Source organism: Carassius gibelio, chromosome B10 (genome assembly GCF_023724105.1).
Source record: "Carassius gibelio isolate Cgi1373 ecotype wild population from Czech Republic chromosome B10, carGib1.2-hapl.c, whole genome shotgun sequence".
NCBI classification, from domain to species: Eukaryota; Metazoa; Chordata; class Actinopteri; order Cypriniformes; family Cyprinidae; genus Carassius; species Carassius gibelio.
This window is the reverse complement of record NC_068405.1, coordinates 10721961-10743174: the sequence shown is the minus strand read 5'-3', so window position 1 is coordinate 10743174 and position 21214 is coordinate 10721961. Positions and strand designations below refer to the sequence as shown.

General features: G+C 36.0%; 2 long non-coding RNA genes across 2 annotated transcripts; one reads left to right on the top strand and one right to left on the bottom strand.

The window, feature by feature from the left end:
- The first annotated feature begins 974 nt into the window (after nt 1-974).
- On the top strand, nt 975-4162 carry LOC127966352 (uncharacterized). Its single transcript, XR_008155594.1, has 5 exons — nt 975-1210; nt 1332-1404; nt 2277-2346; nt 3180-3354; nt 3451-4162. It is a non-coding gene; the product is annotated as an uncharacterized LOC127966352 (long non-coding RNA).
- Nucleotides 4163-17126: 12964 nt separating this feature from the next.
- LOC127966353 (uncharacterized) lies at nt 17127-18985 on the bottom strand. The gene is made up of 2 exons (XR_008155595.1): nt 18750-18985; nt 17127-18605 (listed from the first exon to the last, which is right to left on the bottom strand). It is a non-coding gene; the product is annotated as an uncharacterized LOC127966353 (long non-coding RNA).
- Nucleotides 18986-21214: the final 2229 nt, after the last annotated feature.

The window sequence follows — 21214 nt, the reverse complement described above, 5'->3', positions numbered from 1 at the left end:
CCCGACGTGTTCGGTCGGGTTCGGGCTTAATTTCTATCATCTTACGCGGGCTCGGGCTTGCGCTCCGGTTTGCGAGGTAAACAAGCGGTCATGTGATGTGTTTCGATTAGCGCAAGAAAGATGCGAAAATGAATGCTGAGCAGGTGTAACGGAGGCTTGCCTCTGGTGATTACGTTTTGGTTGCACCAGCAACTAAAGCAAACTCTGAGGTGTGAAAGGTTTTGACCATGTTTATAATGAGAATAATGAGTGAATAATGACGCACCATCAGTGAGCGCAGGAACGCGCTGAAGACATCTACAGTGGATTAAATCATTTTCCTCCACAAAAACATGTAGACCTAGCCTAATCTCTGTGAGTAAAGGTTTTTCAAATGATAACTAAATATTCATTGAGTCTTAAATGCATAATGTTGAAAGAGTATTTACGCTAATGTTGGCATTATTCTTTTATTAAATAAAGCAAATCCGGCGGAGCCTTAATCTTAATTTCGTTATTGCCAAATACCCATCTTAATAAAAAAAATCTTTTTTTTTTTTTTTTTTAAATGACTCGTTTTTATTGGTGCGTTGGTCAATTTATAGGTTAAACTTATTTTATTTCTTTATTCCAACTTCCAAGTGGTCTAGTCTACGTTAGTTATGAGTAAATTATGTTAAAACATGAATACATTACTCATTGTTGACAAAAGGCAAAAGAGCTGTGTGCCTGCGCACATTTGAATAATTTCGGGCTGTAAACGGGTTCGGGCTTTAAAAAAGCTGTCAATCAAAATGTACTTGTCGGGCTCGGGTCCTGTCGGGCCTAATTTATAAGGGCCGATTACAGCTCTACACTAGTGTTACTTCTACACTACAGGCTACACACAGCAATATAAACAACATATCTGCATGTTCTCACATCACATCGTTCTTGTAAAATAATAATAAGTAAATAAACATCAAAATCACTTCGATGAGATTAAAACACCACACTGTTAAAAATTGCTGTTAATTTACGTCAAAATTTTAACAGTATAAACCCGTTATTTTAAAAAGCAGTGCTTACCTGTTTATTTACGTTCGGTGAAATGACCTAGATAAAATTTAACGTTATTTTACCGTATTTATTGCTCGAAGGAAAGAAAACAGTACTTAACAGTATTTTGGGAACAGAAAGCTGCAGCGAGCACATGTGGATTTTCATCCGTCTTTATATTGTGATTTAACCGGTGAGTGCACCTTTGCCTTGCTCCTTTCACACAAAATACACGTTTGCAATTGCAAATAACTGTGCAAATAACTTTGATAAGTGGATGCTGAGGCTGTAACTGTTTAATATGTCCATTTCAGTGCTAAAATCGTCAACGTTCCAACGGCATCATAGATTGGAGATGGATAGATTCAGATATCCCCCGATTACAAGGTGAGTTTAATCAAACATGATATAAATTCTGCAAAGTAAGCCTTTAACACAATAGCAACGAAGTAATATTGATGTATCTGTAACACGCTGAAATTATCGTCTTCTCGTTTGCTAATTTTAGCTTGCTATCTTTTCATTTAATGCCTAATAGTGTATATTAGACAAAACGTTGATTTCAATAACGTTGTGCTTGCGAATTTGGGTAAGCTTGTTCTTCTAATTTGTACATAACTGTATTCCGAGGGAAGTTTTTCTTAATAGTGTTGTCGTTTTGTTACTTTATTGTTGGCTATTGTTGTTATTTTGGATTGCTTCGATCCAAGTTGGCTTGATAGAATAAGTTACGCGATATAATAATCAGTAAGAATAATTCATGTTGATTTATTTTGCATTGTTGGTTTGTATTGCAATGTTACTTTGCCCAGTACAGTAGGCCAATGGCAGTTTTATTTTTGTGGAGATTTTCTTTTGTTATTGTTGAGATTGTTTGAGTTACGTTTTTTCGTTCCCAAAGACTGTCCATTTTGACTTGTCAGCATGTTTGGGTGTCAGTTATGCGGGCAGCAATGCAGTACTCCAGTGGTCTATGTGAAGCACATGAGGATTCACAGCAATACCCCTAACTTGTTTCTTCATTGTTGCATCCAGGACTTTAACAGGAAATTTGCTAAATTAGCAGCTTTAAAATCACATCTTTACAGACAATACAATGACAAATGTGATACACTAACTCAGTTTTATTCCCATCTTAAAGTCCACATCATTGCACCATTGAAGTCCACTATATGCAGATAATTCCTTAAATATTTTTCATCAAAAATATTGTTAGTGTATTTTGTCTCTGTGTCCTCATCATTGTTACTGTTTCTTAGGCATCTTCCACTGCAGCTGATGTAGAAAGGACACTTGAACTACCTTCAACTCCTCGACTGATACTCTTTGGTATGTATAGAACTATATGAATGTATAGTCTATTTTATTACATAAGCCATTAAGAATGTTTTTTCTGTATTTCAAAAAAAATTGGTAAATGCTTCTGTACAACACTGAAAGGGACAGGTCACACAAAATAAATATTCTGCTATCTTTTACCCACACTCATGTCATTCCAAGCCCTTAAGACTTTTATTCATCTTTGGAAAACAAATTAATATATTAATACAATTCTTTCAGCATTTTTGTTAATCAATTGAAAAAAAAAAAAAAAAACTTTGATGCTTCAAAATGTTTCATAAATTTTTGTAAATGTATGAATTTTATTTGTTTATTCGTGTATAAACATTCATCACTGAGCATACAGCAAATAAGCTCAAACATGCTTGCTTGACGTGAGGTTTGTTCTGGTCTGTCAGGCTAGCGCGTTTGAGTTTCCATTTAACCTGGATTTGACTGGACTTTTAATGAACAGAAATGATGAAAGAATATTAAAAATAGTTTCATTTTTGTTTTGAAAATGAAAACTCTTTGAAAGTGAGGGGGACTAATTAATTACTTTTTTTTAACCCTTCAACTGTACTGAGCAAAAATATTGAGTTAAATAAATCATAAAAATTGCAGCTATTTCACAATACACAGTATAATGCACATGTTGACTTCAGTGTCTGTCCAGACCAGTCCACAATCAGCATTTTGAAATGCATATGTTATGTTAAAAGAACAGGGCTTTGTGACTAGGTAAAATCATTTCAGTTTCCCTTGCATTTGTTTGCAATCTGGCAGTAGAAAATTAGTGTTATATGACTGTCTGACATTGTTTTTTCTTTTAAATGTTTTAGGTGAAAAACCAGGAAGCTGCATTCATAAATGGATGATTAGTTTTGAGGGGCAAATAATCTGTGAGGGCATCCAGCCAAGTTTTCTGTCTGGACTTGCTGCTGTGTTTTCAACTTTCTACAATTTCAATGTGGAGTACCAAGCTGAGGCTGCATCCACGTTGGAATTCATTCAGAGGTTAGATGCTTAGAATCATATGATAATTTCTATTCACATTCTCGTTATGTAAAATTTTACCCACACTAATTCTGAATTTATGCATTTGTTTTTCAGGTGCTTCATTGGAATAAATCCTGAAAAAGGCACCAAGGGTGGACAAGTCCTATCAAAGCGGACAGGGAAGGTCGGCCACAAAAAGAAATCAGTCAACACTCGGGTTGCCAGTCTACTTAAGAAGCTAATGGACTTTGAGTGGGACTTCATATAAGTGAACTCACTCATCCACTGACATACCACACACACACCGTACACATACTCTTCACACATGATAAAAACATGTTTTTAGTGTGTTTAGTCGCACAATTTTTTCAGGTGTTCATTCTTGAATACCTACATTTTGACTTCATTCATCATTGAATTATTTCTTCATTCAGTAACTCTTATTCACTAATAATTTAGTAATTCTTATTCTCTCAGCAGTTCGCTAAAGTCACTCATTTAGTTTTTTCTAATGTTATGTAAATTATTTTTTTATTCTGTTGAACGAAATTTTACTCTGAGGCTTAAGTTTTAGTCATTCCACTTGCATCAGCCACTAATTTTGAGAATATTTTGTGATTTAAAGTGGCTTTTTTTTTTCAAGTTTTAATAAAACAAATTTGAAGTTACACTTTGTGTTGAATTTTTAATGTTTCAAAGGCTATATCTGTATGTTGTATTAAAACATGGTTTTATAGCAAGACTTCAAAGGGTTAATTCATAAAATTAAAGAAATATCTAGAAAAATAATTCCACCTTTTTTTCTTAGCAGTGTGTAGTTTGTAGTTTACAGTTAAAAGAAGAAAAAAAAACATCAACTAACTGTTAATGCTTTTGACAGTAATTTATTGTTAATTTATAAAATAACAGCTTTATGCTGTATTTCCAAAAACAGTAAAAAACTGTAAATTTCAACAACAGCAAGACACTGTTAATTTAACAGTAACTTGCTGGCAACTGTGCTGCCAGTTACTTACTGTTTTTTAACGGGACAATTTTTAAGAGTGCACTTACCAGCTGCCAGGGGCGTAGCAGCCATTTTAAAAGTGGGGGGGGCAGCTGTATGGTGATTTGACCCAAAGCTGATGTTCATAATAAATTCTAAATAGAATACCAATTGGCATTTTACTTTTTCAAATTTGGGAACATGACATGATAGCTTACAGGAACCTATTTTTGTTAAATCATACTCGAAATGTAAAAATACTGCAGGACTTTGAGACCAATGGGATGCCATCTATAATTTTTTTTTATTTTATTTTTTTATGAAATAAAGATATTTTATGATATTTACAATATTTCAGTTGCACTACATTTGAACAATAACTTTTTTTTTTAACAGTTGGACAAAAACAGGTGTTAAATGAGTATACAGATTACATCTACAGTAATTTTATACAACATACATTTTATGAAAAATATGAGACAGATAATTTGTGAAAAAATCAAGCTCCTCTGGCTCCTCCCAGTGGTCCTATTGCCATTTGCAGAAATACATCACTCCCGGTAAAAAACCAAAACAACTAATCAGAGCTGCGGTCCGTAACTTTGTTTGTGTTTGTGTTCGCGACGTGACGAGGTCCATACGGGTTCAATAGGTTAAATCATAACATGAAAACTTTATCGCGCGATTCGTGTCATCGCGACATACTGTAACATACTTACAGTGTGTGTTTGAAAAAAGGATGTAATCGTCCTTTACTTTTTTCTGGGGTGCATTTTATCCCAGACGGCCTAATAGCAAAGTGAACAAACGAACGAACGAAAATTCAGAAGAGCAACAAGAGATTTGAAGCTCATAGCAGACGCGCCCAGGAGATGATTCGCTCTGTGATTGGCTGAATGTTACTTCACTCAAATCTAAGTAACAAATCAGAGAACACTACAGGAAATATTCACGCTGGATCCTAAAAAAAAAAAAAAAAAATTAGCAGGGGTCAGAATCACCAGCTGTTTCTAAAAGTGCGGGGGACGTGTCCCCCCCGTCCCCCCCGGTTGCTACGCCCCTGCCAGCTGCCACGATGTTGAAAATATCCTCTAGCAATTCAAGGCATTTTTTGGCAGGGTCAAAAAAGACCCCCCCGGGCGCCGCCGGTGCTGCAGTCAGCTAACAGTGTGCCTTTCCTTTTGCATAGTGGTTGATGATATAGGCCACAGTCCTCAGGCTGATATCCCTTTGGTTTGCAAAGATATACAGCAGCTGTCAGTAGTGCACTTTCAGACAGGTGGTAATTTGATATCACATCAGAAGTAAAATGGTGTATGGCTGGATTTCAGGTTTAAGAGTTTCTCTTTCCATCGCCATTGTTTTACAGCCTCACATGTTAACAGATGTGTGGAGTAAAAGGGTGATCTCACCTGTTTGGATGAAAACGTAATTGATTTCTACATCCCATATAACTCTGCTTTGTGCCTCCATGCTTCAGTTTATCTAAAGTTGAAGATTAAGAACCAAAAGTGTGGAAAAATTGGTATATACTGTATTTTCATTAAAGGCAGGGTAGGTGATTTGGTTCAAAGTTGAAAGTCTCTTCACATCCCAAAAGCAATTTAAATGGCATAAATGCATCTATATGCATTTATACCATCTGTAAAAGCCATAGGACATGTTCGTCCAATCATATCCCTTGTTTTGATGGCTATGATAAGCTCCTGTCTGCCTGTCAACATAAAGTATGTAGTTGGGTCTACATATATTTGGACACAGGCACAATTTTTATTTTTTTTAGCTGCTGACCAAAACATATTCAAGAGCTTCGCTCCCCTCCGTGAGGCGGGATGTGACGCTGTGATCATCAGAGACTCCATCATCCGACACGTCCGTGCTACTTTAGCCGAAGGTAAAGTGCACACTCATTGTTTCCCTGGTGCTCGTGTTCTCGATGTTTCTGTGCAGACACCCGCTATCCTGGCCGACAAAAGCCCCAGAGCGGTCGTGCTTCACGCCGGGGTTAACGACACCACACTGCAGCAGACGGACACGCTAAAGAGGGACTTCAGGAGCCTGATAGAGACGGTTCACAGCACGACGCCCGCGGGGACGATCATCATGTCAGGACCACTGCCCACGTATCAGCGAGGACACGGAAGGTTCAGTAGACTTTTTGCTTTAAAGGAATTGTTGTTGTCATGGTGTAAAGAACAGAAACTGCTATTTGTTAACAACTGGAATCTTTTCTGGGAGCGTCCTAGACTGTTTCGCTCTGATGGCCTGCGCCCCAGCAGAGTCGGAGCGGAGCTGCTCTCAAACAAAATCCCCAGGACACTTCGCTCCATGTGACTAGTAAGCCAATTCTCAAATAACTATTATGAATTTTGTTCCACTGCTTAAATGATAAAAGTACTTGTGCTGTACAATCTATTAAGACCGTGTCTGTTCCCCGAATAGTGAGGTCAAAATATAAATTTAATGCAGGATCTAGAAAAAATCTTATTGTGATTAAACCAGAAACATGTAATGTAAATGAACGAAAAAACATTTTTAAAGTTTGGGCTCAGAAATATTAGATCACTCACACACAAAGCAGTTATTGTAAATTAAATGATCACAGATAATAGTTTTGATGTAATAGCTTGACTGAAACCTGACTAAAACCAAATGATTATTTTGGTCTGAATGAGTCTACTCCACAAAAATACTGCTATAAGCTTGAGCCCGTCAGACTGATCGTGGCGGAGGTGTTGCAACAATATATAGTGATATTCTCAATGTTACCCAGAAAACAGGATACAGGTTTAACTCATTTGATAAACTTCTGCTTAATGTTACACTGTCAGACATGCAAAAGAAATGTATCTCTTGCTCTGGCTACTCTGTATAGACCACCAGGGCCGTATACAGAATTCCTAAAAGAATTTGCAGATTTCCTCTCAGACCTTCTGGTTACAGTTGATAAGGCACTAATCATGGGAGATTTTAATATTCATGTTGATAATACAAATGATGCATTAGGACTTGCGTTTACTGACCTAATAAACTCTTTTGGAGTCAAGCAAAATGTCACCGGGCCCACTCATCGTTTTAAATCATACACTAGATTTAATTATATCGCATGGAATCAATCTTACTGCTATTGATATCATACATCAAAGTGATCGTGCATGCTGTGTATTACTGATATTAACTATATGTCTCAGTGTTACCGTCTGGGCAGAACTATTGTTCCAGCGACCAAAGACAGATTCGCAAATAACCTGCCTGATCTATCTCAACTGCTATTTGTAGCCAAAAATACACATGAACTAGACGAAATGACTGACAACATGGGCACTATTTTCTCTAATACATTAGAAGCTGTTGAACCCATCAAATTGATAGGTTAGAAGGTTAGAGAAAAATGTACTGTGCCATGGTATAACCGTAATACTCATTCTCTCAAGAAAGTAACTCATAGTCTTGAACGCAAATGGAGAAAAACTAACTTGGAAGTTTTTAGAATTGCATGGAAAAACAGTATGTCCAGCTATAGACAGGCTCTAAAAACTGCTAGGGGAGAGCATATACACAAACTCATAGAAAATAACCAAAACAATCCAAGGTTTTTATTTAGGACAGTGGCTAAATGTCACCTGATTCAAATATTCCACCATCATTTAATAGTAATGACTTTATGAATTTCTTCACTGATAAAATAGATAACATTAGAAATACAATAGCGAATGTAGATTCTACAGCGTCTAATACTTCAGCTTCATCCATCACACCCAAAGATAAACTGCAGTCCTTTACAAATATAGGACAGGAAGAGCTAAATAAACTTATCACTGTATCTAAACCAACAACATGCTTATTACATCCTGTTCCCACTAAATTACTGAAAGAGTTGTTACCTGTAGCCGAAGAACCGCTTCTCAATATCATTAACTCGTCGTTATCTTTAGGACACATCCCAAAACCATTCAAGCTGGCGGTTATTAAGCCTCTTATTAAGAAACCAAAACTAGATCCTAGTGTACTGGCAAATTATAGGCCTATTTCAAATCTTCCATTTATGTCTAAAATTTTAGAAAAAGTTGTGTCTGCTCAATTGAGCTCCTTCCTGCACAAAAATGATCTGTATGAAGAATTTCAGTCAGGTTTCAGGCCCCACCATAGAACAGAAACTGCACTTGTTAAAATTACAAATGACCTGCTTCTTGCGTCAGATCAAGGCTACATCTCATTTCTAGTCTTACTTGATCTTAGTGCTGCGTTCGACACCATAGATCGTGACATACTCATAGATCGATTACAGAACTATACAGGTATTCGAGGGCAGGCTCTAAGATGGTTTAGATCCTACCTGTCCAATCACTACCATTTTGCTTATTTAAATGAGGAGTCATCTCATTTATCATCAGTAAAATATGGAGTGCCACAAGGATCCGTCCTATGTCCCCGTCTATTTTCAATATACATGTTGCCCCTTGGTAATATTAGAAAATACGGAATTAGTTTCCACTGTTATGCTGATGATACTCAGCTATATATCTCAACAAGACCAGATGAAACTTCAAAATTATCTAAGCTAATAGAGTGTGTTATAAATGTAAAAGATTGGATGACAAATAATTTTTTCCAATTAAATTCGGATAAGATATTAATTATTGGACCAAAAAACACTACACAGAATCTTTTAGATTACAATCTGCAACTAGACGGATGTACTGTTACTTCCTCTACATTCAGAAATCTGGGTGTTATATTAGACAGCAACTTGTCTTTTGAAAATCGTATTTCCCATGTTACAAAAACTGCATTCTTCCATCTTAGAAACATTGCAAAGCTACGAAACATGTTATCTGTTTCTGATGCAGCTAGTTCATGCATTCATGACCTCTAGACTGGACTATTGTAATGCACTTCTAGGTGGTTGTCCTGCTTCTTCAATAAACAAGCTACAGGTAGTCCAAAATACAGCAGTTAGAGTCCCTACCAGGTCAAGAAAATATGATCATATTACCCCAATTTTACAGTCTCTGCACTGGCTACCTATTAAGTTCTGTATCAGTTACAAATGATCATTACTTACCTATAAGGCCCTAAATGGTTTAGCTCCTGCGTACTTAACCAGCCTTATACCACGTTACAATCCATCATACTCCCTAAGGTCACAAAACGCTGGACTTTTGGTAGTTCCTAGGATAGCAAAGTCCACTAAAGGAGGTAGAGCTTTCTCACATTTGGCTCCCAAAATCTGGAATAGCCTTCCTGACAATGTTCGGGTTTCAGACACACTCTCTCTGTTTAAATCTAGATTAAAAACGCATCTCTTTCGCCAAGCATTTGAATAATATATCTTAAATTGTGAGTGTAGTTGCATCTGATCAAATGCGCATTTTTATTCTTTAGCTTTGGTTAAACTAATTAATTTTACTTTGTTGGATCAGTAGCTATGCAAATGATGTCTCTATTTTTTTCACCTGAGAAGAGATGATGCTGACCCTTAGAGGACCTCAGATGATGCTTTCCCTGAATCAACAAACATAACTAACAATTATTGCTGCAAGTATGACTGCATCATATAATAATTATAATTATTAATAATATTAATGATGTTCATCGTCTAGCTGACTACGTCTTGTATTAATTTTTCTACAAATCATGTCATACGTGCACAAACTGACAGTCGCCAATTATATAAGCTATTACTACATATTGTAGAAACATAATTTTCTGTAAAGTTGCTTTGTAACGATTTGTATTGTAAAAAGTGCTATACAAATAAACTTGAATTAAAAAAAAAATACAGTTATATGCCATGTGGGTGCACTTGGATGGGTTGAATGCAGAGCACAAATTCCAAGTATGGGCCACCATAGTTGGCCATATGTCCTTTTACTTTCACTTTACTCTGAACTCACATGATGTGGTCCAAGGATGATCAGAGAATCCTCTCCATAGTTAAGAAAAAACCTTTCCAGCCGAATGAAGAAGACTCTCCTAGGTAGGCATGTCACTGTCAAAGTCTACAATCAAGAGAAGGCTTCACGAGAGCAAATAAAGAGGTTTCACCACAAGGTGCAAACAAGGCCAGATTAGATTTAAAAAAAAAAAAAAAAAAAGCCAGACCACTTCTGGTAAAGCATTTTTGGATGGTTGAATGTGTCCCAGAATGATGGGAAGAAAAAAGTATGGGGAAGGCTTGGAACAACTCACGATCCAAAGCATACAACATCACCTGTGAAACATGCTTGAGCAGTGTGATGTCATGAGCATGCATGGCTTCCAGTGACTCTGAGTTACTAGTGTTTAGTGATGATGTGACAGAAGACAGAAGCAGCCGGTTGAATTCTGAAGCATATAGGGATATATAACGTCTGCCCAGATTCAGTCAACTGGAGCAAAGTTGGTTGGATGGTGCTTCATAGTACAAATGGATGATAAGCGACGACATACAGCAAAAACAACCCAGGAGTTTTTGAAGGCAAAAAAGTAGAATATTCTGCGATGGCCAAAACAATCTCCTTATTTCAACCTGACTGAGCATGCTATTGCTACTGTAGCCTCTGCAAAATCGCCTACCCTAGATTTAATTTATGTGTGTTAACATTACAAATTACATTTTTTTTTATTTTTATGAAATGTGCTGAAATTATGCTAACCTCTTGATTCCAGATGTTCATGCATCTTAATTTACGACCATTATTAAGGGTCACCTGGTTTCATAAATCATCCACAAGAACAATTGACAAGTTCGTTGATTTTAAGCTTGAAGTCATATCCAAGCACATGATAATGTGCTTCCTATCGTATTATGCAAGAAGAAAATGTCATTATAATTTTTTTTTAGTTCAGGAAATAAAGTTAATTTGACTACATAACTCTCCTGTAAGCATGTGGGTTTATTACTGCAATGACCAGTGCAACGCTAATCATATTACTCTTCCTTTACTTCTGGCCAGTTTCATTACACTCCAAACAAGCTCTAATGTGCCTGCTGAAGAATCCCATGGATGCCTCAAATGTAAATAATTGGAGGAATCAGGCCATCTAATCAGTCATCTGCTAGGCTTCTTAAAGAGAGCCAGATCACTACTCTCCATATGTTTGCAATGGTGAAACTCTGCCAGCTCTGTAAGATCTGTCGCTGTTAGGACACACATACATATTTCACATTTTCTATCTGAGCATTATTACAGCTAAAGCATTACTACAAAACCTTGAAACATGTATCACATTTCTTTATGCCTGTGGCACTTTTCCTGGGTTCAACACGCAGTCAAAAGAGGCCACGATCTTTTCTGAGTTCAGTTTCAGGGCATCACAAATGAGAATTTTATTACTGGCTGTAGTTTCTCTTACCTCATCTTACAGTCTCCAATAAATGGACAGTGAAAAGCATATAGTTGTTAGAGAAATATGATGGCTGACACATTTAATTTTATTGTACAAAAGGCATTGCTATTTTGTCGACCCTGATTTGAAAGCTTCTGCCCTGTTTTCATCTCAGAATCATGAAAACCTGCTAGGTCTGTTATCAGTGCCCTTAAAAATCTGTGATTATGTCTCACTCCATGTTGACTAAAACAGAGGCCAAATCCCCCCATAACAAGTGTAAAAAAAAAGCTCATTAATTTAAGTATTATCTTTCAGTCACATCAATGGTTTATTATTATATATATATATATATATATATATATATATATATATATATATATATATATATATATATATATATATAGATTCAACCCTGAATTTTAAATTAATCATTTTTGCTTAAATATGTTAATTCAGTATTATTTTAATAAATATTTAAGCAAATTTGATTAATTTTTCAACTAACAAACCTTGATTAAATAGTTGAACTAATAAATATTTAAATAAATATTTGTAAATAAATTTGATTCATAATACATTTTAACACTGGTTAAATAAATTTGCGTTTTAAATAATTTAAATTAAACAATTTAAATTGTTAATTAAAATAGTTTGTATAAATAAAATTAGCATTTCATTTTAATTCGCATTTTAATGATTTTATTTTACTTTAAGTCATAAGTCGAGCAATGCATTTATGCAACTAATATTCCTCTGAGTCACATCACCTCATGTTCAACCCAGCTTAGACTGAAATCTTCAAATTACCCTGGGCATGACCTTTCCAAAATTTGATTTATTTGTATTGCTTTTTGCTGCTTTATTTTATTTCTTTGTGTCACATTTCTTTGTGTCTTTAAATTGCTTAAGTATTTTGCTTGCTTGCATCAGCTTCACACTGGGGATTGAATATCCATACTGATGTCTCGAATCCTCAGCTCAAAATTGGCAGTAATCAACCTGATTATAACAGCAATACAAACTAACAAAGTAAAAGTTCAATATTTCATCATTGCAGGCGGCACATTAATGCAACATTCTTGCCAGGGGCGCCATATTAAAATGTATGAGCAAAAGGGCAGCAGACTTAAAAATACACTAACATCATTAGAATTGTTGAGGATGCTCACAGTATGAATAAACATAATCCAGGAGGACTGTTGCAATGAGAGGTTGCACCAGAGCCTCAGGACACCAGGGAAATGATGTGACTTAAAGTACATGGACATGTGATTAATGTTCTCATAAAGTAGGGCAAATATTGTTGCCAAGAGAGCTCATTGGGATTGTAAAGCTGTTAGGGAGGCCAGAGAAGATAATGATGATAACTGTATCATATAGCATGCATTAAATATGATACGCTTTACCAGCTCGTCATGTTTAGATGATATTATGATGAATCCGTACCTGAGAAGTAGGGATCAAAATGTCTTTGGTTTTCCCTCCACTCTTCTCATGGACTTCTACTACACCCACCATGCAATTTGTTGTTAACGTGACAAATCAAAAGGTGATATGTCATGACAAAAATCCATTTCTAGCTTTTGGCACCAGAATGCTGTCACCTCCTGAGGGCCCGCTGACACCTCTGTCCATGATAGTGGCTTTAGTGTTTGGCAGACGCATGTTGACCTATGGGATGTGACAATGAGGTCACACTGGAGCAGCAGGACGAACGATTTTAATGATGATTACAAAAAAAGAGAGATGAGCTTCCAAGCGGAGCACTATATGCCAGGATTTGTCTCTTTGCAGACGATAAGAGTGGTACTAGAGCTTTCATCAAAAACATTTCTCATTCACAAAAGCCTGCTGGTTGGCTATGAAGAGCCTGACAGATGCTCTGAAGTGAGCATTTAGCCAGAGAGCGGAAAAACAGTCTATATGCTGATTATTATGCTTTTTTTTTTTCTTCTTCTTTTTTTTAAAAGACAAGATTGCACATTTTCAGACAGTGCTACATAAATTAAGCATATTGCCAGAAGTCTTGTGGCAGTTCATACAGAAAGCATTTTTGTGTTTACAAATTGCTTGATGAAGTACAGATGAATTTACAAGTTGGACTTTTAATTTGACACTACGATTAAATGCATTGCTCAAACATGAGCAAGACCTGTTTGTGTAGAAAACAATTAAAGCAGTGGATCCTCCGCAGTAAATGGGTGCAGAGGATCCACAGCTGATAAAAACCATTACAAAATCTAAAAGTAATTGATATGAATTCAGTCCGTCAGCTAATGTACTGTGAAGGGAATAGCCATGCGTTTATTAGCAATAATTAGACATTATTGCATTAGAACTTTAAACAATTGCTTCTGGCCAGAATACAAGTCATTTATTTATAATAACACTCAATCCAGTGAATTTGTCTATCCATTTTTAGGCCTTTCTTCTTAAAATCCACTGACATTTGCATATAATTGTTACTATTTTTGCTTGTAATCGGTGCTTGGCTTGTGTATATTTATCTCCTGATTCAATTGAGATTTTTTGTTTTGTTGTTTTTTTTTTTTTTTCACTGGAGAAAGCAATATTATAAATAGAGGACAATTATTTTAGCCAGAAGCAATGGTTTGAAGTAAAAAATTTCTTGATTTTGAATTAGTTAAATCTTTTCAGAAGAATAAACTTGATTGGCCTGAGGGTGAATACATTTTTAGAAAATGTAAATTTTTTGGGAGAACTGTTCCTTTAAGAATTAGAGCAATCCGATTTTTTATCAGCAAAAAAAAATAAAAAATAAAAAAAATGAATACACATTTGGAGCCCCATAATGGAATGGGCAGAATTTTTAGTTTTGGGTGTACTATCCCTAAGCACATCACAATGGGGACCATGACTTCTAATTTGTATTAATGAAAGGTTTTAATGTGCCCCCATTATGCCATTTTAAGGTCGCTAATATTATTTTATGAGTCTCTTAAAACAGGTTTTCATGCATGCAAGGTCAAAAAACACGTTAGTTTGCTTAAAAAAAAAAAAGAAATAATAATAATAATAATAATAATAATAATAATAATATATATATATAATAATAATAATAATTTTATCTAATTTCTAAATGATTCGCAAATGGCTCGTGCAAAGCAATTCAAAGAATCAGTCTCTCTAAACCCCTCCTTTCATTGAGCAGATGGTGCAGTCCTTTGTGTTTAGTCCAGAGCATAGACTGTATAAAAACAAGTGTCAAGTGTAGACAAGTTTGTGGTAATTAAAAGACATGATCAAACAGATTTACTCTCACAGCGTAGGATACAGCGTCTTCTCAACATGATGTTAACCACATGGACATTTGTGTGTGTTTGTGGGCAGGCAAGTTGGCAACATGGAACGTGTGGAGACATTATGCAAATATGTTACTTTGTGACGTAGAGCCGTAACAGAATAAGATTAGACTTTTTTTTTGTTTGTTTGTTTTTTTGGATAGACAATAACTTTATTTATCTTGAACTATTTGCTTCACAACTTTGCAGATAGTTTAAGTTCACATACAACTACATGACACACTGCATGAAAGGTAATATTCAAAAATACATGATGGGGCACTTTAAACTATTGTTAAAACAATTGTATTTCCTATTGGTGTTTTAAGGTTCTTGTTGAAGTTTTTGTATTACTAAATTGTATGATGATGTTTCTTAGTGTGAAACAAACTTGAAACTTGACGTTAAAAAAAATATTCGCTTTACCATTCAGGAACAATTTAATTTCAGTTTGTGTACACCGTAGAAATAAACTCACACCTGAGTACCTGAGGGTGAGTTCATTTTTTTTTAAAAATTCGTTTTGGGTTCCATGAAAATTACTTTCTCATGTCCTTCTTGTCACTGACCTGTTGTTCAACCAGTTTCAGCCAAGCTTTAGATGTTGAACACACTCTTAAAAATAGTTCCAGTAGAAGAACCTTTTTGTCTAAATGGTTCCATAAAGAACCTTTAACATCTGAAGAACCTTTCCATTTCACAAAAGGTTCTTTGTGGTGAAAGAAGTTTCTTCAGATTATAAAAAGGTAAGAAGGAGATTGTTCTTTAAAGAACCGTTGACTGAATGGTTCTTTGTGGAAGCAAAAATGGTTCTTCTATGGCATGGCTGTGAAGAACCTTTTATGCACCTTTATTTTTCAAAGTGCAGGTGGCTAAAAATTTGTCCATATAATATTTTGGTATACAGTGGAGTTCAATGTAGACTCAATGACTGGAAGCTGTCTAGATCCTGTGGTTGCAAAACAAGCCTAAATCGTCACCCTCCATAAAACATGCTTTATATTTTATCATAACTTTTGGGTGCTTTTTGTAAAACCTTTTGTTAGGGTTGTGTTGAAATCAGCATTATGCTCAAACACCTTCACTTTGGTCTCTCCTGTGCAAATGACATGACTATTTCCATGACTTTGTCATTTTACAAACACATGGACATAATATTCCATTTCTTTCAGGAAATGGCCTCAAACACTGAACCCACACATTTCAGTCACCAGCAATTTCATGCACACAGCTGGACAGAAAGGAAAACATACACTGTGTGGTCCTGTAAAGCAACAATTCGACAAGAGCATTACATGAAAATGAGAAAACAGGGCTGAACCAAATCACAATCGTAAAACCTCTAGTTAAATAGAATGCGATATTTAGGATCCCGCCTTTAAATTTGCCTCACATTATCTCTGTTCATTGTACAGTGTTATCAGTATTGACAGGTGTTAATATTCTCATGATTTTTTTTTCCCCCATCAACTCTAGAAAGCTGCATCATTTCATACATACAATTACACGTCCACACTTCTGCCCACTAAAATGTCTCAGAAATGGTCCTACAGGGCAGCCCCTGAGAATAAATTATTTATCAGTTGGTCTTTCCATGTCTATTTTATGATTTAAATGACCACAGTGCCACTCTGTGGTAGCATCCTCAATGTCATGCACAACTGTTTTAAGGCAGTGTATAAATTAAATAAAACCTTGGAATGAGTAAATTAGCCCAAAGGTTCAAACCAAAATCTAATATCACACATACACAGACTACATTTACCTTTTGTTTTATATATAAATCACACATACATAGACACACGTTCTCTTTTTATTTGCAACAGTAGACACAAACCAGAAGATAACATTAGCATTAACAAATTTCAAAATAAATTACAGTTGATGTATAGACTTGAATTCTGACTGAATGAGCTGCATAACCATAATATAATATTATAATATTAAATAAACATTATATTCAGCTCTGGGACAACTCATATATCCTAAATCTACTTTTATAAATAACATTTTCTACTGGATGACACGTCGCTGCTGAGCACAATCATAGTCTATCACATCCAGGTCTGCCTTTAGTTATCATATATTATTTTATATAAAAACTATTGTTATGTTTCTGCTTTTACTGGTCAGATTTCTTTTTTTCTTACAAAAGTGTTGCATGAAAAAATACAAAATTGAAGCCGATACAGATCACTAATATTTTATCAACAAATCTGGACCTATACCAATATCAAAAAAAGTGCCCCTGTAGTTCAATACATCAATATATTGCAATTAAAAAAAATAAATCCTAAAATTTGGTCAAATAGTAAGAAGTGTGATGAATATTTCTATTGTTGCTAACTGGAGCAAGTAGTTGGTAGTCACTTTTAATGAAAAGCAAGGGACCTGCACACAGGCACCTGAACACACAATATTACACCTTTTCTCACATTCACACACACGTTTACACAGAACAGTTTTTGAATATTGAAACTTTTGAATTTTCATCCTTACACTGTACAACCAAATGGTTTGAATTACGACTATTATATATATAACTATTTGACTCCAAGCAAGTTATGTAAATGGTTGGTCACAATAAATTGATTTGTTGACATGCGAGGATGAATAGAAAAATGAGCCACCTGTAATCCTTTTATCTGGATCCATGGCAAATAAACTCAAGAATTGAGTAGCTTTGATGGATTCGATGATTGATGGGAACCTTCATACCCCCTCCCAAAAAAATAAATAAAAATAGGGTCACATTAACACACCATTAGACAACTCGTACAAAAGGTGACAAGCAAACAGCAAGTGCCATGGTTTAAACCCTTTGTAATTAAACCAAAGTTTGTAGGGGAGGAGTTTAAACCATACCCTTGGTTACAGTAACTAAACCAGCAAATATGCCATTTAATGGGGTTTAAGGGAAAAGGGGGCTGGGGAAGACCACAACTGCTTTGCTTAAAACACTTATTGAAGTTTCAGTTCTGGAAGACATTTGAAGAGAGCTGCATTGGAGACATTTGAGATGAAGACCTACCCTGTGAAGCAGCAGCATCAGAGGAAAGAATACCTTGGGTCCAATAATGGGATTAAGCCTGCCATCTTGGAGAATTCTGGCTTTGGGACACAGAATGGCTTTGATATGACTGGCTTAACTGACTAGCAACACTTTAGGATGACACACTTGCATATGGTGATGAACTGACTAGCAGCATTTTTAGGCAGAGATGAGCCATCAGAAGAGGTGCTTTCAATCTGGGTGAAGGGAGTAGAGGACCCTGTCTGGGTGCCAGAGTTTGGCTGTGAAGGTATAGGTAAACTGCTTCCAAGAACCCAGAACAGTATTGACCAGCTTCTGGTGAGGACAGAGACACACTAGCGTAGGATTTCAATCCGGGGCAAACTGACTTTGAGCATTTTGAGACTGGACAGAAACACTAATGGCTACTCCCTCTTTCTGGGGCAAACCCAGTAGAAGCTCCAATTTGAACCCCAGAGCTGCCTCTAAATACTGAAGTAAACAGTTTTGATGAACTCTGAACAGTATTAGGACCAGCGACAGCTTGGGGAGAGGATAGGGATACATTTGCCTAGGGGGATTGAGGTCCAGAGCAAACTGACTTGTGGCGTCTTGAGGTGATCCACCATAATCAGTTCTTCCCTGCAGAAGGAAGCTACAAGAGGACCAGTGAAGTTGCTTACGTGAACGCTGAACAGCAGTAGACTGACTGTCTACATCTTGCGTTGACAGCACACACTTGCAATATAAACAAAAGCAATATAATCATATGAAGATGGAAAACCAGATGCAAACTGACCTGTGGTACATTGAGACTGTCTCTGTTTGATCAAACATAATGAACACTAACTTTATTTAACTCACTTTTTCAACAACAACTTCACATTCACAACCCACTCCACAGAAACTACAAACCCAAGCATATGGAGGTACGTGTATTTTATAAGCCTTCACCAATTAGTGCAGATGACTAATTGCATGAAATATTGTTCACCTGGGAAACCATTAAAAGATAATTGATGCCTGTTTTGTGAAGGCTCGGATACCCTCCGCAGTTTAAAAATTCTAAAGCAGCTAATTCCAGAACATTACTTTCATTATGCAACTTACCTATATAAGATAACTCCATCCATACACCTTATAGCAGGGCTATTCAAATCTTGCCCTAGAGGGCCAGTGCACTGCAGAATTTAGCTCCAGCCCTGATCAAACACACCTGAGCCTGTTAATCAATGTCTTTGGGATCATTAGAAAATCACAGGTAGGTGGGTTTGATCAGGGCTGGAGCTAAATTCTGCAGTGCACTGGCCCTCCAGGGCAAGATTTGATTAGCCCTGCCTTATATAAAATATACCATACACATATATTAGATTATGTGCTAATTACATTACTTTCAAATATGTGATATGAATTTGAAAGTTATACTAAATTATGTGGATATTTAAAACACCCCTGTACCTTTTCTTATTGACTGAGTTAGCAAACAAGTCTAAGCAAAACTACAAAATGTCCTGGTAAAGTGAATATGTAGATTTAATGAGACGCAACTTATATTTTGTAAAGTCCCTAGTACCCTTTTGCACAAATTACATCAGTATATAAATGAATCAAGACCAACCCGTCAAGAATTATATTTGATTACTGTCAGCATGATCATTCGTTTATACTACATCTAGTTTTATTTCATGAAGCGAGTGTTCACATACATATTTAATATAGCGTTAATGCATTAGAACAACAATCACGTCATTATGAATTCACTCGATACCACACATTTTAACGCAGTACATATATTCACGGCACAAAAATTTATTAAAATGAATAAAAAACAAATTGTTTATACAAACATATATTACACATATTATACAAAATGTAAAAAAGCTAACATTACATGATAAAAGATACATTTGTTGCTCAGGGTTTGGTTTTCATCCTTCAATTTGATTGGACCACTATGCTTTTCCATTTCTTTGTAATGCATTCTATGAACATATGTTTTTTTTTTCACACTCTATTGTAAATATTATTTTTTTAAAAAATTTTTATTAGTATTCATTATAACAAAGAAAATAATCTGAATAGAATAAGCCATTATACATTCAACTTGGAACTTCTGAAATATAGAAACCAACTGTTTTGTGATGCATACTAATAGATTTGTCAGTTGTTCTATAATTGTGCCAGCAAAGAGAGGGAAAAAAGGGCTTTTCCACATTGTTTACTAGGACTATACATTCCAAAACATATAGCTATAAACTAGTGTTGTTGGCAGCCTGTTTCAATTTTAGTTTTAGTCTTGTCTTTGTGTGAAGCTGTCATTTTAGTTTTTATTAGTTTTAGTCACATTTATATTCTGGTGGTGGGCGTTCTGGCGCACTGTTGCTGTCTTTGCATCATCCAAGTGGATGCTGCACACTGGTCGTGGATGCTGCACACTGGTCGTGGACGAGGACACTCCCCCTCACAATGAAGAGTGCTTTGAGTGCTTAAAACAGCAGAAAAGCTCTTTATAAATATTATGAACTATTACATGCTATTTACATATTATTGTAACCTAGTTTGTACTGAATACAGTGTTTTCAGACTTTAGTCATATATATGTTTATAAGCAACTGAAAAAAAGCACAAAAGTCAGGGCATGTCAAAACTTACCCAGGCCCCCAAAACACCCTTAGACCCCAGAGGGTTAAGTCACATGATGTTCAACAATGTTACCAATGGGCCCGGTGTCCATAGCAGTTGGCAATTGGCCCTCATTGTCATCTACTGATAGTTTCTCTTGCGCTGATGAACATGTGAAGGAGACTGGAAATACCCGTGACCAGGACTTGGAGACCAATGACTCCGCTGCTTTGAGTGGCTGTCTGATTACCTGTCGCCTCAACCATTGTCTGAACAAGAAGTATGATCCAGAGAGTCCCGAGCTTTAATGCACTGTCCACGTTCCAGTGAAATCCTAGAACTTTCATCAAGACAGATGATTTTTTCTTTCACTTGTTCACAATCTTTCTTGATGTCAAACTGTTCGAGTAGTTAAAAGCAGTACCACCAAGACAAGTTGGCAAAAACTTTGCTAACATGGCATTATCAAAATCAGCACTAGCCTCCACAATCACTTCAAATCATCTGCACCAGTGAAGAAAAACATTTTTCCCGCTGGCCAAAAAAATAGGCGGAAAATGTCCATTAAAGCGCTGCACTGCATGTGAACTATTCACGCCTGGCAAATTACTTGTTGAGTCTGCTTCAATCATAGTTCACAGT